Here is a 20,165-nt window from a genome sequence, read left to right on the forward strand (position 1 = left end):
AGTTTTTTATAAAGCCTTAATGGATGCTCTTTGAAAGCCGGTAAGTTTTATAGGCACAGAGTTCTAAGTAAAGAAAAAATTCTGTCGTATGTATCGATATCAATGGCTATAAGTATCTATGCTACGTAGAATCCGACAGATAAGAATTAACGTCACAGTGCGAACTATGGTTTTTGCTCTGTCAAAAGGGACTGTATAGAAACACAGAAGCTTTGGTTAAAGCCTTTCTTTAATGGGTTCTACATAGTACATATATTAAATAATATAGTAAAAGGAAATTAAATTAAATAACATCAACAAAACGATGATGTATCTAAAATGAAATTGCACGCTAATTTGTGGGAAAAGTCTCTAACGTGTTTATAACAGCGCAGTAAAGCAAATAATGTTAAGTGCATTCATAATTTGATTTTGTTTTTAGCTAATTTAAATTTAGAATTCACTTTTGTTGTGGAATGTCACTTTATACGGAATAATATGAATGCAGCAACAAATGTTAGCACTTGCGTCTTTTATGTAAATAACGGGATAGCTCAGAGTTTTCCAGCCTTTTTTGTGATGTGCCCCACCTTAGCCTTTCTAAATTTAATAGGAAGCTCTGTAACATACATAAATTTTATATTAAAAAATTGTTCACTTACGAAACTTAAATGATAGGTTTTAGGAAGACAATGACTAGGTAATTGTTAACGACAAACAGTAAATAAATTTTCAAAACATAATGAAAAACTGAATTGAAATACCAAATAATTTTAATAAATTTTCGTTAGCCCCCTTAACAATCAAATTGCCCCCCTGTGGAGCGTGTGCCCCACCTTGGGAAACACTGGTTTAGCTTGTGTTTTATTAGATGGTGATCTTATTATATATAGACATGTATTTGACAATGACACTTAATTAGAAGAAGCTGCGTTCTAATAAAATTGCATTCATCTTAAGAAGTTAACTTTTCCGCAGGTCTTCTATACGTCTCCCAGATACAAAACAGAAAATATGGGACATGCGTGCTGATGGAAAGAAAGATGGACATAAGAAGAAATGAGGACAGTATGTAAGCTGTTTATGGTAGTAGAAAGAAGGAGGTTTTCGATTCGATTGTATTCTTATAATAACAGTAAATTTATGTGAATGATTAGTTGTAGATTTAGAGGATTTAAATTTGCTTAGGTTCTATTTAAATACACAAATATTTAAATATATTTGGGCAGACTTCATAATTTATATATCCACCAAATATTTTTTATAGAAGCTGTGTGATAAGGGTAGGCTCACACACTGTTCCATGAGGCAAACGGGCTCACCTGATGTTAAGTGATACCGCCCGCCGCCCATGAACACTAACACTGCCAGAAGGCCCTTCAGCGCGCTGCCGGCCTTTTTAAAAATTGGTAGCTCTTTTCTTCGTGTGTGAAGTGCTCCGCTCATAGACTCACAACACCAGAAGACCGGCAAATTAATATACCCATAAAAGGGCTTTGAAATAACAAGGATAAATCCAGTGAAAGTATATTTTCTTTTAAATGTGGGAAAGAAAATTATCTGTGGATATGCGCTATCTACCCAACAGGAAAAACATAATTTACGCCAATATTATGCGCGAACATGTTACACATAACACGAACTGTTTACAAAGTCGACGTCCAGTTAATAAATCTTACACGACAGTCAGTTTCCATCAAAAACACTGACAGTTCGTTAATAACGACCCCACAGACATTGTCAGGATCTAATATTGAAATGACAGTCGCAAAACTTCGAGAACGCTTTAAACGTAATTGTCAATTTGTACTTAACTCTTTGTGGTATTAAACTAGGACACGGCGGTTATTGTTTTACTAATTTGTCATTTTCTCACATCCGGTTTACTTGGCAAAGGATTGTTCAATTCATTCGCGTGAGCCTACTATAGCTGAGAGAAACTCCAAGCAATCAATCAAAATCAAAATACGTTTATTCAGTTTAGATGCCTCTTAGCGCATGCTTATGAATGTCAAAAACGTTTACAAAATTCGCGAAAGAGCAACACTACGCCATCCGTTCGCAAAACTACCAGGAGGCCTTGTTCTGAGAAGAACGGGCAAGAAATTCAGCAAGTTTTACCCTCCCTCTTCATTACAATTATTCAAAGGAAAATGTCATAAACCACGTCATTTAAGTACCATAAGTAAAAAAATCTGTTCTCGGCAGAAAACATTGTTCCTACCCATAGATAGTATTTCATGTTTCCCTACTTATATTTGGTCTATTAGAAGCAGAGATTCGATAAAAAGAGTGTAATGTTAGTACTGCAAACGTATTGGAAGTATAAATGGCGGTACATAATTAAATGAAACTTCATACATTTAATATACAGTGTGAAGTAAAAGTGAAATAATTTACGACTTTATTTATTTATTACGTCGTTTTCATTATGGAGTCTAAAATGTATTCTGAAAATTTTATTACGCATTGACTTCATACAGATTCCTAATCTAATATACAAAATTCTCGTGTCACAGGGTTTGTAATTAAACTCCTCCGAAATGGCTCGACCGTTTTTGTGAAATTTTCTGTACATATCGGTTAGGTGTGCGAATCGGACAACATCTATCCCCCTAAATGTTAAGGGTGGTCCACCCCTATATATTTATTTTTACTTATTAGACATATTTTTTTGTTTTTATGTTTCCTAGAAATAATATTCATGGCAAAACAACCATTAGCTAGTAATATAACATAAAAACTGAAATTCTGTATGTCGCTTAACCATTTTAATGGCACTGCGATTTATAAATCTACTTTATTCTTTGAATAGAATAACGACGTATTAGTTTGAGCTTTTAAAATACTTAACTCGATTAATGTCTTCAGTGCATCCTTCGATGATCCTCCAAGATCTCTAAAGGAAGAAGTCTTCTAGGTTAGGTTATACCTAGGAAAATCTTAATAGTTGCCTAGGTATAACCTATACAGTATACAATACCTATTTTGTATTTCTTCCAAATGTAGTAAATGTTTCATTGAATTTCGAGTATAAAAATAGTCGGACATTTTGTACGTAATGTCAACTAAATATAATGTTCGTTCTCTCATGATGTGGTACCCCATTACCTTTTATGGACCATATTTCATATCGAAGATGTTTCGGGATTTTGTCCTTAGGAAACATACGATATATGTTTTATGATAGCCTAGTACTTATTTTCCCCTTCATTAGTTAAATATTTTTTTATAAATATTTTATTGTAGAATCTATATTATATTTTTTATAGAATCTATATTGGTATCTTCTCACGTAAAGAAGTTCGTTGACAGGTGTCAAAATAGGTTTAAACATAGACCAATACTGTTTTATGGGCTATAAAAGTAACCTCAGTACTTTAATGCATAAGGGATTTCTTTTGTGCTTTTATTTTGTGAGCTCTCGAATAAATAAGCTTTTGTATTGATGCTGATTTTATGTTGAGCAGATAAGACTTTTAAGAAAAAGATTACAGTTTTTATACGAAGTATATTATTTATTTAAATGCGGGAGATTAAAGAAATATATACGGTTTTAACATTTCTTAGTTCTTTTCAAACAATTTAATTATTTCAGTATTATAATAAATAACACATGTATAATATGTTTCCAGTGTTTTCCGCTGAACACGATGAAAAGTTATATTAATAATAGTTTTATTGGAATGTGTTATGAAAAAATAAATTAATTTGTAAGCTCAATAAATATATTTTCTGCAACGATATGCCGTAATATTATTATATATATATATATATATATATATTTGGTTATATTATTACCCATTATATATAAGAGTACATCAAAAACTACCATATCTTTAAAAAAAATATACAATACTAGCGGACCCGACAGACGTCCTGAACTCACGTCTTGAATACAAAAAACAATGTCTAATGCTAAATTTCTAAACCATTCTCAAATCCACTTGAACACATAAAACTTAATTCTTCTTGTTATGATTTAATTAAAATTTGCTGGTTTCATTAAGGTCTGAGAATCTTTATATAACGCTTTGTTTGATTTAATTTGTTTGATTTAATTTGTTTGATTTAATTTGTTTGATTTAATTTGTTTGATTTAATTTTAATTAATCTGTATACCGCTAAAATGGAAAATCTAATGAATGTATAATACAAAACCTTTTATGCAAAACCCGATATAAAACAATATGCGGCAAAAATTATAAGCGTCTGTACTTACTGTGGTTATCCTATTTTTGAAGAGCACAATCTTTTAGCAATGCTGTATCAGCCATTAAAATAATAATTTTATTGATTACCACCACATTCCAATTAACGAAAGAACTTACTTTTAGATTTAAGACGCAGTGTTGTACTAGTGGTTCCGAGTGCTGTGATCCCTGAGGTCATAAGCTAGGCTGTGCATGGACTTTCTATGTGCGCATGTGAGGAAATCGGCATGCCTTAGACTCAATAAGTGGATGGTGTGCCACCGACAGCTGATCACCTGTCAAAAAAAACAATTGACGATGAAACAGAAGAAACCCAGACCTTAAAGTTTTTATGGCCACAGTTTTTTATACTTTTGACTTTCCAGTTTTTTTTTTACATATAAGATGTACTACTATTACGAGGATACTATGTACAATTGTTACGAGGATCCGTTGATTTCTCACAGAAATTACAAAACGTGCAATACTTATGCTAATATAAAAATAAATATAAAAAAGCTTATATATAAGCTCCAAGACTTAAGCTCATCAATCAGTTTATCAAATACACAACTAAGAGATAAGGCTGAGTATTCAACAGGTCGACCTGAGGCTGTTCACTTATCAAATAATGCTCCAACGATGTCGGGTGATTTATGTATCTCTATCTTTTCTCCACAGGGCTTTTCATTCTGACAGTTTATCTAAAATTAGCTTACAATTGACTAAAATTTAAAAGTCGATTGAGTATTACTATAAGTTTTAGTCCTGGTGAAATAATACTGTTACGCGCTTTAACATTTAACAATGAAACAGTCTCGGGAAGATACCCAATTTTGAGGGATCACGTATCGAATACTGAGTTCGATTCCCGGCTATAGCAAAGTGTTTCGGGAGGAGGCTTTTAATAAAACAGAAGACTGCTTGAGGGCCTGCTTACTTAAATAAATATCTTTACTTGCAAGAAAACCCAATCCAATTAATCTATTTGATATGTTTGCTGGTTTGCGCATAAGTGTCGTGAGCATATTTTACTATGAAATATATTTAATCTAGCTAGCGATAAATCCACGTGTATTACATTTTGATAAGAAAGTGAACATATTATTTCATAGACACTTTTATTGGAAGATAAGTGATGTACACAAACGCAAAGAACGAATTCCATTATCTCACTATTATTGCAAACATCTGTGAGCCGGCCCTTTTTATAAGATCGTACTGTCACGAACTGTCAAGGTAAAGCTGAAAACGTGGAAACCTCATTGTGCCATTTCATGGAGGTCACAAAAGCCTCATAAAATAGAATTTACGATAAAAGCCTGGACATGTTGTATTTCTTACGTTAAAGTATCAAAATAGTCCAATCGTCATAAACACGTTTTAAAATGTTGGCGCATAAACTGCATTGCATATTCATGTGTTATGCAAGCCGTTAAAAGTTTTAGCAAAACATAAATTTTATGAATTTTAAGCACTTAAAACTACAAATATAAAACTGGAGTACACATTAACACGGTCATGTTTTATTAGAATCACTTTATATAAGCGCGATTTTAACTAGCTTACTCGTAGTAGCAAAGTTTTAACGAATTTTTTTTTGTTCTAATAAAAATTGTCTAATTCTATTCTTTCGTCTCCTACTGTTATGTTATATTTATGTTGTGATGGAAAGAGACATATGAGTATTTAAATAAAGACGGTGTAACAAAAATGAAGGGGTTGGTGTCCTTTAAAAATCTATATAAATAAATGTGTTTACGCGCATAACTTCCGAGCGAATTAATAATTCTTTTTTTGTGTTCTTGTTCTTTATGAGAGACTAAAAGATGTTCAATATATTGACAAATTGGCATGGAGAAAGGCTATATACATCGAGCTACGACCGAATTCACGCGGGTTCACCGCAGAGCACGGGTAGTTTTAACGTTTGTAGAGCTTTGATGAAATAGGAGAAAAGCTCGCAACGTATCTGTGCTTTATTAAGAGAATCGCCTAATTGAGTATCAACCTGTGATATTAGTAACCCAACCATTCTGGAGATACTGGATCCCATACCCAACCAACTTAATAATAATAGTTTTTTGATTCAGACTCGAAGTGTAAGACTTGAATCGAAGTATTTTTTTTATCTTAGTGATTGTTTTGTTATATAGCATATAATAATAATAGCCTTTTATTCAGATACTTTTAAATTTAAAGACGTTTCTATATAAATCTTCTTTTAGGTTGTCTGAGTGCCCTATTTTGGCATGGGCCTCCTCCAAATCCCGCCATTCCTCTCTGCACTGTGTCACTCTCTGCGATGTACCACCTACTGTTTCTTTAATGCTTTATGCTTGTCTATAAGTACTTCAAAGTAAATCTTGTATTTTAGTTTTCATTATATAAGTACCAATGTATTAGTGTTACTAAGCTTTTTTAAATAAAATAAAAGCTTGAATTTAATGTGCCACACAATTACTATAAGGAACTATTTTGTAAATAAGTGCTCAATACTTATTTATCGGTGCAAAGCCACAGTATAAGTACTTTATAAGCCTCTACCGTATTTCAGCTAGTGTTTGTAACTTCCAGGCTTATACTGAAACTAAATTTAGTGCGGCTTAGTCTTTATCGAACTATAATAGCCATTACATTCAATAATCAAGGCATTTAAAACTTTGAATTCTCTTATAAATGTTTAATGATTTTTGTAAGTAACTTCATAACTACAGCTTGTTGTATTTGGTTTAGTAAAAATTGCTAGATTCTAAGAGTAGCAGAGTAAATAGAGAGAGTGTCATATCCCCTAGACTTCGTCCGTATATATGAAAGATGGATAAAAAGAGTCTCAACATGAAAAAAACAAAAAACAAACGGCGCAAATGACGACCCCAAATGCAATGGTAGCTGGACCTTTCCAAAACTGCTGAAAGACATTCCTAGGAGGAGTGGAGTGGGGGGGGTTCCTACAAATATATCTTATATATAATAAAAGTAATAAAATATTTGTATTTAGTATTTAATCATAATAGTTATTAATTGTTGTTAAGTTTAGTAGAAAATGAAAGTATTTTCTATTAATCCTACAACCGTCACTGGGTTGAACAAATGTATTTTCCTACCTCATTTTTTTAGGTATTAGGGAAACGGGCAGGAGGCTCATCTGGTGTTAAGTGATACAGCCGCCCATGGTCACTCACGTTGACAGAAGGTGCGTTGCCGTCATTTTAAGAAATGATTCTTAAAAGGCCGGTATGGATGTGAATCCTTATATCAATAATAATTATAAAGTAATTCCAAAGTATTATATCCAAATTTATCCAAAAAATTAAATAAAGTTAAATTTATACACGTATCTTTTGAAGGTTAGGGCTATACATCTAAATAAAATATTGATTTAATACTAGTAGCGCCTAACTTTTCAGCCCACCGTTTATATTAAAGAATTAGACGAAAACACTTTTGTGTAAAGTTTACAAAATAATATCAGCATGATGTTCGAAGAAGTCATTAAATTGATGTTCAATAGTTATTAATAACTTTTCGGGGAATTCGATGGAGCTTGACTAAAGCAATTAGACTTTTTAGAATAAGCTTGTAATTAAAAAGTTACCTACAAATAAAATATTTTTTGATAGAAAATATGGGATTTATTTGTTTATTTTTCTGTTAAAATGTTTTGCGTTGTTTCTATTAGACCCGTTAATCTCTTTATGGTCGTGTATCGTGTCGTTTACAAGACGTACGTTATATTTTAAAAGATCGTAACTCGTTTATACGTTCAAATGTTTTGTTCCTTTTTTAAATTGGGGAAACTACCATGATGCTTGGAAGGGTTACTCGCAATCTGTGAATACCCACTAAAATCCCACTGCGCCACAAATACTCGCTCTGGACGGGGCGCGGTAACAGCGGAGCCTCCTTGCCTGCGCCCCGCCATGCACGCCATTATGTTTTGAATGCAAGGCTTTTATTTAATGTTTTATTAGCCCAAACTATTATTTTTTGTCAGTTTTTGTGACGTGGCTGCACAGATGATTAAAGCTTAGGGGATTGTAATTTTTAATCAAAAAGTTTCTATACCTTGAATATATATTTGTGCAATGAATTTTATTAAGCCCTTATGTACCTTTATCACGATGTATCCTACGCGAAGTGCAGATTCAGTGGATATAGGACTGCGGGTTACCTGCAGGCCTTGGCAGGATTCTTTTAGTTCTAGAAATCATGAAAAGATGAGCTAAAGGTTTATTTATTATAACTGTGTCAAAGATCTCCACTTTCGCTGGATCCACTCTTCTAAAACGGGTTTAAATATTTTACAATGACGTTCGGTGAAATTACACGCCACAAAACAACAACTAACGGTCTTGTTAATACCAATTTAACGCAAGATTTGTACGCGTCACGTCTCCCTCGTTGTTTTGTTGTCTCGTTGTTTATAGTTAAATAATATACCTTCGTGAACTAATTGTTATTCAGGCCTAACGATTTAATTCTGAAAATTAAACTGAGAGGAATTTTAGGCTTCAGAGCAGCGTTCGCCTGGGATACTAGACGGGAACTAGGCGTGCTTCTCTTAACTAGGGTTGCCACCTTTTTGTAACTAAAATACATTGGTATACACAAGAAAAAAAGTACATACTGTTAAAGTAAAGTACAATTTATTTTTCTTTATTACTATATTTAAAAATTTAATAAATATATATATATATCTATCTTATACTTATTAAAATTAATTGCTGTTCGTTTGTCTGACTAAAACATGAGAATGGCTGGACTGATTCGGCTAATCATGATCTTGAAATATTAGTGGACGTTTAGGTAAAGTTTATATGAAAAGATTGACATTATATAGATGACTTTGGAAATTTGTGTTTCCTTCCTTAGTATGAGGTCCGATCTCTTCGTCCGAAAAACTTTGTTGACACAAATATAAGTACGTGCTACGAAGGGTCACCGTTTCATCTTGAGTTTAATATTTTAAGCAACGTTTTATTTATTTTAAAAAGGCACACTAACGAAACAAAAAAACCACAATACATGCATGTGCATCAACGACAAGTGTGCACAACATTTAGAGGGAAACATTATAAAGTTAAAAAAAAAAAAATTATACAATAAAATATAATACAAAAAACTAGATTAAGAAATATAAGTGTGCAATTTAAAAGTTTAATATATTTCTATTTTCCAATTGTTATTATCAACAGTGGCTGCAGCATCTTACGCCTGAAGACATGGAGACTATCATTAAATGGACCTGCTTCGCAATTACTCAAAGCGTCGTTTACTGCAGATACAGATCTGTTTATCGGAGCATTACAACCGACGTTGGTCCTCAATGCCCGAACGTAAAAAAGGACTGATTTGTTTCTTGAGTTTCTCTTATAGGGAAAATTCACTAGAATAAAACATTTGGTAAATCTACCAAGTTATTTAAAATTTTGTAAAGAAAGATAATGTCAATCAGGTGGCGTCTACCACGGAGTGATTGAAAGAAAGCCAGTCTATCATACTCGCATTTATATCAAATCAAATCAAAATACGTTTATTCAATTTAGATGCGTCTTAGGGCATGCTTATGAATGTCAAAAACGTTTACAAAATTCGCGAAAGAGCAAGACTACGCCCTCCGTTCGCAAAATTACCAGGAGGCCTTGTTCTGAGAAGAACGGGCAAGAAACTCAGCAAGTTTTACCCTCCCTATAGCAAATGTCATTACTTAAACGGCTAGATGTTTGGAGAAATGGCGGTTAATTCGTTCGATTCTGTCAACATGGACAGAATACTAAGGGTTCCAGACAACGCGACCTAGCTACGGACCAGAGAACCGAATGATTTTATGCTTTTCATTTTACTATTTATTATCCTTATAATGTGACATATGATTACCACATTTGTGGCTATCCAAATACAATAATATTTGCTTAGCCCGTACCAATATTATCTGACTTGTAGCGTATCGATACATGCATATTCAAGGACCTAATTTAATCAATTGGAAGGGAACAGGAAGCTAAGACAAGGAGGCGTATTGAGGCGAGAATGCGGTTACTAGCACGCGCTACGTCCCGTATAAACCGTTGGTTGCATATATATATTATTGTAACATATCATATGATTTGAATACATAAGAAGAGGTTACCTACTCCGTACTAGGATACCAATAATAGTCAACAGATATTGGATTTAAATCTAATAATGAATCAAAACATAAGCTAGTATTTTAAATGAAATAACGATTTACCGGTGGTTTTTGTGGTGGACCACCCTTATCACTTAGGGGTTTGAAAGATAGATAATAGCCGATTCTCAGACTTACTGAATTTGCATTAAAAATCATAAGAATCGGTCGAGCCGTTTCCGAGGAGTATGGGAACAAACATTGTGACACGAGAATTTTATATATTAGATGTAACGAAAAATATGCCCGATTTTTTACGCTTAATCATGAAGTAGATACCGCTTACTTAAGTAACACGTGTGGGATTTTATTAATGTCCGTGCTATAGCCGATCGCGTTAAACGGTACGAAGATATTAATCGAGGCCTAGGTTTAGTTACAGCTCTCTCTTCAGTCGGTAGAACATATCTGAGCGTTGTGGTTAGGAAGAAAACGTTTGGAGCGAACAATCTGTTTCCACCGGTTATTGTCTGTGTGAGTCTTTCACCAATCTGAAATGAAAGTTGGGTTTGGTTTGGTGTGGTGAACGGCTACGTGATTTACCTTCTGTACTACCAACCACGATCTGTTTCTCCAAGTTCTCATCGCCTCTGTGCATTGTGTGTCGAAATATGAGATAATCGTTGTCGGCATAATATGGTAGACACGCGGGTCCGTAAAAAAATCAGTTAACCATATAGGTAACATAATGTACACTTATGACTCGTCAGTAAAGACATACATATTAATGCTTCTAATTTTACATTTACTGCCAGTTCTCAAATCAAGGGCGTAGAACGGGAGAGAAGAACTGGCAATAAACTCTCCGCCACTCTTTTTAATCGCCATTTTTTTTACGTTTTTAGTTACAGTTACTACGCCGTATTATTCAAATTGAACGATTAAATAACGAAGTCAGACTCAAGCAAAATAGTTGTGAAACAGCTCTCGCTATTATTCAATTTACTTGTTTGGTTTTGAAACTATCAAATCACGGTCCGTTCAGTGAATTTTCAAGACAATTCTCAGTAAGACCGGATAACTGTATTAGGAATTCAAAGTTCAACGTCAAATGGTCATTAATTAATGTAGTAATTTTGTAACGATATGCCTTTTATTACTCGAATTTGGGGCAATTAACGTAATGTAAGTTGCGTGAATAATGAAAATTATGCGAAGAAAATTGGACATTATTTTCAACAGCAAAATTCAAATGTAATAATAATGAAATAGGAAATAGCTAAAAGGTTAGTCGACATCACAGGAGACCGAAAAGCTGGCAGCTACCTCGGACAAAGAATAAGTCTAGCTATTCAAAGGGGGAACGCTGCCAGTATCTTCAGAACCTTGCCTAAAGGGACTTCTTTTAATAATATATTTTAGTTAATATATTAAGATTTTAATTAATATTGTTTAAGCATTACAAGCCAGTTTTAGTTAGATTGATTTCACATTTTGTATTTTATGCACTATGTCTGGTTCTTGATGGTATAGAATGCTGACCACATCACATACTGATATGAAATTTGGTAATAGAAAGGAGTCTGATCGATACATATTCACGTTAATAGAGTATACTACCAAAAGAATAAAATAATAAATATCAAATTCTGTATTGACATACAGAATTTGATATTTAAAATAAAGATTCATTTATTTTATATCGATATAAAAGTATATGAACAACATTCGTTCCATGCTTTATGCATCTCTGTGAACGTATTTAATTGGGAATATGAGTTTTAATTGTTAATTAGTAATAATTAGAGAAATATCGAGGTGTGTCCATGGGCGGCGGTATCGCATAACACTAAGTGGGCGTCCTGCCCGTTTGCCCCCTGTTCTATAATAAAAAAACAATTAGATTAATTTAAAATATTGATGTAACAACTAAATAGACTTCTTGTATGGCACGGTGTTGGAACGGTCTAGTAATAAGAAGAAAAGACAACTTTTCCACACAAACAATTGTATTTCGTCTAACACTAACCAAGACTTAGTGTTGTCACTATGCTTCGCGTGCTTTCTTCTTGCGTCGTTTTGAATTTAAATCTTAATATATATAAATTACGTGTCACGTTGTTTGTCCGCTATGGACTCCTAAACTACTGAACCGATTTCAATCAAATTTGCACACCCTGTGCAGTTTGATCTAACTTAAAAGATAGGATAGCTTACATCTCAATTTAACAACATTATTTTATTGCAAATTATTTGTTTACTATTTGACAGTCACAATTCTAACAGATGGCGCTGTGATGAAAGTACCAACGTTTCACATAAGCTACAATTTACTGGAATAACCACCAAAAAGCATGGTGGTCCCCATGACTGGTGTTCTTCTACCGTTTCCCTTGAATAGGTTACTACTATGTAATATAACTAAAACCTTAGCCACAGCAACGCCTGGCCGGTCTGCTAGTTATATATATAATTCTATGGTACGTATGTATGTCACTGAACTCCTCTTAAACGGCTGGATCTACTGAATGATATTTTTGTATGCGTTTGGGTGGCGCCCTGGATGGTTTTGATTCACAAATCAGAGCCCGGCAGGTGGCGCTGCAGTCGGTATCATACTTTGTTTAATATTCTAATGGCTATCAATAAAGGCTAGAAATATCATGCAGGACAACGTCTGTCGGGTCCGCTAGTCAATTATAAAATGTAACAATAACAGTAAAAAATTTACGTAATATAAATTATTATCTCTGCATAAAACAAAAGCTTTTCAATTCGTTTCGTTTATTTGAAAGCCACAAAATCAAATAAGATGACTGATGAGGAATTTGATATTTTTCATCTCAACGTTTTATGGAAATGATCTGAAATAAGCCTTGGGGAGAGGGATAATATCAAATTAGGACGGTCTGTGGTGTAATTTGCGTCATTCTTTTTGCAAATAAAGTGATAAAAAATGAATTCCTATTACAATTTAATTATGCCTATAAGCTGTGCTTCTTGATTGAATACGCGTAATAGCCTTCTTCGAAAAATAACTGTGCAGTATTAATATTAATAAACATACAACAATTGAACCCCGTAGTTCCTAGATTAGCGCGTTCAAATAAATACCTTTAAGCATTATATATATAAAATTCTCGTGACACAATATTCGTTCCCATACTCCTCCGAAACGGCTCGACCGATTCTTATGAAAAATTTTATGCATATTCAGTAAGTCTCAGAATCGGATGCTGTATATATCTTTCAAAACCTTAAGTTATAAGGGTTAATTTTTTCGACAATTTTTTTTTATTTTTTCATGATACATCATACTAAAATACATACAACCATTAATTTTGACCCCTATACGATCAACCACTTTTTTATTATTGTAGATAGTTATTTTTATTAAACCAAAAACAAACGTTTCCTAGAAATAATATACATCGCAAAGCAACGTTTGCCGGTTCAGCTATTAATAGATTTCTATTTTCAAATACAAATTGTTTTTTCCCACTCTAGGCTCTCTAAAGAGTCGTCAGGGATCATTCTAGGTATTATTAAAGGGGCCCACGGCATACCATAGACAAGAAAATTAAATATACTAATTAAATAGTATGTTTGTTAAAGATCAATATCAAATCCAAAGCTGGAAGCTTACTCAATTGTTTATTAAGTCATACGTGCTCAACCAGGGTTCGAATGTACGACTCTAGAGTATCGCACCCTTTATACACTACCCACTTCAAAGTAGTACTCAGTAGCTTAAGGTGAAACAACAAGGAGCTACAATATTAAATAAAACCAAATTTATCCTTTAATAACTCAATCAATCTTTCAGTGGTCCGCAGTAACATTCGGTGCAAAACTTTGTTAGGCCACTTTCAAACTAACATTATGTTAAACTAAAATGATTAAAGTGTTGACAACTCCTTGACCTAAGGGTCAAATAGGGTCAATTTAAAATAACTTTACTGGTTTTGGTATCGCCCCTGTTAAGTCAGATTCCCGGGGATAGCTGTTTGGGCCCAAACGTTATGTCAAGTTAGTAAAAAGCTGAACAGGGACGAAAAATTGTGTGCCTTTCGTGGTATGGGACTTATGGAAAGTTGGGTTCCCTCGGTTTAGAAGACACGAAATTTACCTGACTAATTCCATAGTTGAATAGAGGCAGAGACTACCTATATGTAAGTGATAATGCGATTAATCAAAATATACAGACTTTTTAGTAGTAAGTTCTACGCAGAATATTGTAATTTAATCTGGTATTGTGTGAAATTAACCGTGTGTTGAAATTAACCGTAAGTAATAAACTTACGGTTAATTTTGAAAAAAAAAAAAAAACAATTGCGTGACCACCTTCTAGGTCTGGGCCTCATATTTTTGTATCTGTTTCGTGATCATTTGTTTTTGTAATAGGCAAGTAGGAGAAACAGTTTCATTATAAGACGTCAAGTCATAATACAAAATACCATCAATATCACCTCGACATCCGTAGTTTCACAACTGAGCGTTTGTTAAGACAGTATTTGCCGCGCACCACTACAATCTGGAACCAGCTGCCACTGAATTATGTCCGAACCAACTCGACTTTGGGTCCGTCAAGAAAAGAGCGTACTTCTGGCGATGTGAGTTTCCATGGGTGACGGTGTCACTTAACATCAGGTGTGCCTCCTTTTACATAAAAAAAAGGGTGCGTGTACTTATGTACGCGCGTAAGAAGTTTAAATACTTCTTTGGCATTATTAAAAATAGTTTTTGATTTCATGCAAAGAATCAGATAGCTAAATAATCAGAGACTGGAAAAGGAGTCATTATAGTCAATAAAGTTCAGTTTACATTTGATATTGAATAAATATTTATTATTATTCTCTTACATTAAGTGTAACATAAATTCTATTATTATTCGAATGTTGTTTTTAAATTATCTCCAATGCCGTAGCATCTTCCGTGGGCAACTTCATTCTGATAATTTTGTGTCACGGTGCGCGCGCATCGTAAAATTTCACTCTCATCAATTTTTCATAACGCGCTTAAAGAAGTATAACTTCACAAATCCTTCTGTTCACACGCGGGCAACTATTTGGGTCTCAAGAATGTCGGTTTCCTCACGATGTTTCCCTTTACCGAACGAGCAAGTACGCAAATAAAAATTAAATTTGGGGATCGAACCTACGACATCAGGGGTGCGAATCGCAAGCTGAAGCCACTAAAACTGCTTGCTCACTATTTAGTAAATGCATTAATTTATTTCCGAAGTTTTACATTTAACACTTCAAAAATCAGTAAAATTGTAATTAAATAATTAGAAGGACTACTTCCGCCTTATCGGTTTCGAGTGTTGTCATCCAGGCAACCAAACATTATACTTAGCTTTAAAAAAGTTTGAGATTCTTTTTTCAACTGATTATAATATTATAATATTTGAAAAATATTAAATTCTTCATTAATATTAAGAATGGTCTTACGATACAATAAGGTTCTTATAGATAAATTAAATTGAAGCGAGGAATAGCACCGAGTTTGCGAATAGTTAACGGAAAAGTAAACGACGCAATCGCGACATTGAAACAAACGACTTGGCAGCTTTCCACGTTGTTAGTATTGTATTAATTATCTACGACTTAATATTTCAATTTCATAATACAGCTGTGAAGAACACGAAACACATACAAGGAAAATAAATCTTAACTTTTATATGAATATTAAAAGGCCGACAACACACTTGCAATGTGAGTGTCCATATATGAAAAAGTGTGTTTGAACTTATGTACATGCGTTAGAAGTTATACTTCTTTGGCGTAACAAGATAAAAATCTTTTTAAACATTTTATTCTACGTTTGTAGAAAAAACGGCACTAACATTAGAATAAAGGTATTTAATACATTTATAGTATTACTATAACGTATTATCTAGTTAAATAAAGTTTATTTAAATTAAACAAAAAAATATTTCTACATAATTAAAGAAATATTTTTTATTTTAGCATGCATTTTATACTATTATATATATATTTATAGGTATATTGATATTTACTATTTAAATCACGTCCATTGGTTGGAGTTCAGTACAAATGTGAGTTACAAGAGACTTATGATAGCTAAAGTATGATACAAATATTCTTGTCGAAACATTGTCTAAAAATCGTACCAATACAGCATCAATAGTGTTGTATAGAAAATAATAAAAACTAAAATGTTGACTATCGCTAGCTTCTGGGTGTCGGTTTTTTGTGACATCAATTTGTGTAAAATTTTAGTATCATAATTTTTCCCTAACGCGCCAAAAGACGTATAACTTCAAAAATTTTAAATATACGAAAACCTATAAGCACTCGGCTGTGGCAGATAGTAGTTAAAACTTTGCGGTAATCATGGACAGTAAAGATATAAAAAAAAGTATTCTTTATTTTAAAATTAAATATCATTTTAATCCTGTTTCAGACAACAGACAATGGACGTCTGTGTATTGGATGTTTTTCATACGAAAGTGTTTTGAACGAACGACCCCAAGATTATTTGAAGCTCGATCCAATATCAAAGCTCAATTGCCAAACACGGTGTGTTAAACAAATTCAACGGACTATTTATTGTGGTAACAGTATAAATGCCGGGATCTCTCACGCGTTTATTTAGCGGTTTCATATATTGTGTATTTATCACACACATTATCTAAAAACACTGTAATTTAAACGTCCTAAAAGTTTACTTTTCGTCTAAGGTATATATTATTAGCGTACAAACATTACCATTATATTTACAGTGGAGATTTATTCGACATGTTTATTTAATTTGGCCTAGTGGCTTCGGCGTGTGACTCTCATCCCTCAGGTTGTAGGTTCGTTCCCGGGCTGTGCACCAATTGAATTTCTTTCTATGTACGCATCTAACATTCGCTAGAACGGTGAAGGAAAACATCGTGTGGAATCATGTCTTAGACCCAAAAAGTCGACAGCGTGTGTTAGGCACAGGAGGCTGATCACCTACTTGCCTATTAGATTGAAAAATGGTCATAAAACAGATTCAAAAATCTGAAGCCCAAACCTAAAGTAGGCGCCACTGATTGTTTTTTGTTTATTTAATTTGACACACCTAATTTGTGTCTCATTATTTAAAGCTAATCAATGCTTAATGTTGAAAGAACTTTATTTCTCATTACAAAAAATGTGTTTTTATTAACATGAGAAACTTAATTTAATATAAATATACGAACGAGATACGCGTCGCCATCAGCTATGCCAATTTTAGTCTATTAGGCTCTATTTAATGCCCTCTTGAATTGACTAAACACGCTAATATTACGAATTTTAGAGGGTAAGTGATTAAAATGTTATAGCCGAAACAAAAAAGGCTTCACAACTGCTTATAATTTCATATCTAAATGAAATTGTGATTTTACATTCTACATGAAAGGCTGTCAATTTCATATTTCTATAGAACAATCGTTACAATTACGGCTAGTACTTTGAATACTGAATCCCGGGCGTTAAGAATCTATACACAAAGTGTTATTGAACGTCTGGCACTTTGTGAGTGACATATTATTAAAAAATAAAATCTCCTAGCCATGCTATGCATGTTATTCGCGTTCGGTCATAGCACCGATTACCATATAAATTGTCTTAATAATTGAACTATTCACTATTTTTTTCAATATATTTATCTCTCAGACCATCTGTCTTATCATTTACTCGCTTTCAGGGTACGAAATGAATAAAACTGTTCGTTTTTTAACTATATTTTATACAAACCTTGCCGTTTAGGAAAGTATCCAGTTCGGTGAACTCGTTTGGAAGTTATAATACATACTACCTATTACATTTAGTTGTCTTAGGGATGACGGGGTACAAGAAATTGGAAACCAGACGGGGCTGACAGTTGTCCTACTATGTACTGATAGTGTGCAACTCAAGTGTGCTCCAAGAACTGGGGTTCTTTGTACCTATGGAATATGTGACATACTCGTACCAAGGGCCAGAACCAGTCTGTTGCACAGATCCCCGTTATCAAAGACGTTGCGCCTACTGAATGTTGACTCCTACACTATCGACATATTTAGTTCAATATAATATTTACTTTATTATATTTGATTTTTTCTCGACATTATCGTATTGGCATAATCTGTAAGGATTATGTATTTCTGTAAATAAATAAATAAATATATTTGGGCATCTCGTTTTTGTTTATGAGCCTTCAAAGACATCAACTTTTTCTAAAAAAGGATTTAAACAATTCAAACTTATGTAAAATTCCATTAAAATGACACTATGATTCAATACGACGGTTGACGTTGACATAAACAGTTTTTTAAATTACCAATAAATATTGTTGTAACTACCTAAGACAGATACACATTTCTCTGTATAATTTTTTAATTATTTATTACAATATATTAAATAGGTTAAACTAAAAAAAATGCCTTTAAAACTATCTTTTAGAGTATGATTTTGATTTCTGCGTCAACGAATCCAGGATTTGTGTATAGCAAATTAATTTAAGTATTATTTGCGCTCCGACCAGCAATTTAACCCGATATGTTACGAAGTCGGCCTCACAGCACCGAATTTAGGATATTGGGTAACTACTACAAAGCAAGTTCGATTTGTATTTGAAACTAGCTACAGTAGTAGCCTACTTTTAACACGTTCACTGCGGCAAGTAAAATAATAATATGTCATCAGGTGCGGCGGCGGGCCAAAATGCGCCCCCAATGATATTTCCGCCGGTGCGTGGCAGGTCTTTCTAGACCCAACAGCACTAGGATAGATTAAATTGCTATAACTTTGTGGAAACATAATGTATACATTTTTTTTTTATATTGTTAGAATGACCTTGAACCCAACTTCCTTAGGTTTGATTCGCCCCGGGATCTGGCAAACAGGAAATGAGAAATAAAGCAGGAAAAGCGGCAGGCCGATATCGACCTGAACCGCACTAGAATATATTTTTAGTAGTGATGGGACAGAGAAATATCGAAAATAAAACTGAATTATCGTAAACTCAACTCAAACTCAAACTCAAAATATCTTTATTCAAGTGGGTAACCAAGTACACTTTTGAATCGTCAAGTTAAATTAATCGTAAATTTACATTTACTACTAAAGGAACTGAAAAATTTATTTATTTACTTATGTATGCCTGTCTTGGAAACAGAAATACTTTTTATTTTTCTTAGTGGAAAATATTTCTTCACTGCTGTCACTATCACTGTCAATAACTGCAAGGCGAATTACTCTATTTTCCTAAATTTGTATTTTTCTTGTATTGCTTGCCATCGTTGATAATATCGAACGCTATGTTAGATCAGTTAGATAGCACAACACTAACTGGTCGGGCGCGCGCTCTGTGCGGTATCGGGTCGCCAGCTGCCTGTTGGGTGGGCGGGCTGAAATGGGCCCACTGCCGCACTCAGCGGATGCAAAGCAGCGTCAGTGCGTGGTAGGTCGATAAAAGCCTGCCGTTATGTTTTGATGGGGAAAACCTACAATTTTGACCGCAAGATGAAATATATATTTGTCCCTCTCGAATTTTTACAAACACCTGAGATAATCGTTACGCACCAGCGAGAGGGACATAGATTTCTTCGTCCGCACCAGCGGAAATACCGCGGCAGGCTGATATCGGCCTGTTACGCAGTGAACGTGTTAATAGCTACATACGATATATGGAACATTTTGGTATGCTTCTCCATAGAGGAAGTTCGCTAATAAAAACCAAAGTACTAAAAAACTAAATATTTCAATTTTCATTTTATATATTTTAAAAAATCTCACCATTAAAACCACTTCAAGAAACAAATTTGCAATATATTTCGCGATTCATTTTTATTAATGTAAATACTTATTCCAAATTATTTACTTTATAAATAAAGAGCTTTTTTGATACTGTTTTTCCTT

The sequence above is a fragment of the Pieris napi genome, chromosome 3, assembly GCF_905475465.1.
Source record: "Pieris napi chromosome 3, ilPieNapi1.2, whole genome shotgun sequence".
Taxonomy (NCBI): domain Eukaryota; kingdom Metazoa; phylum Arthropoda; class Insecta; order Lepidoptera; family Pieridae; genus Pieris; species Pieris napi.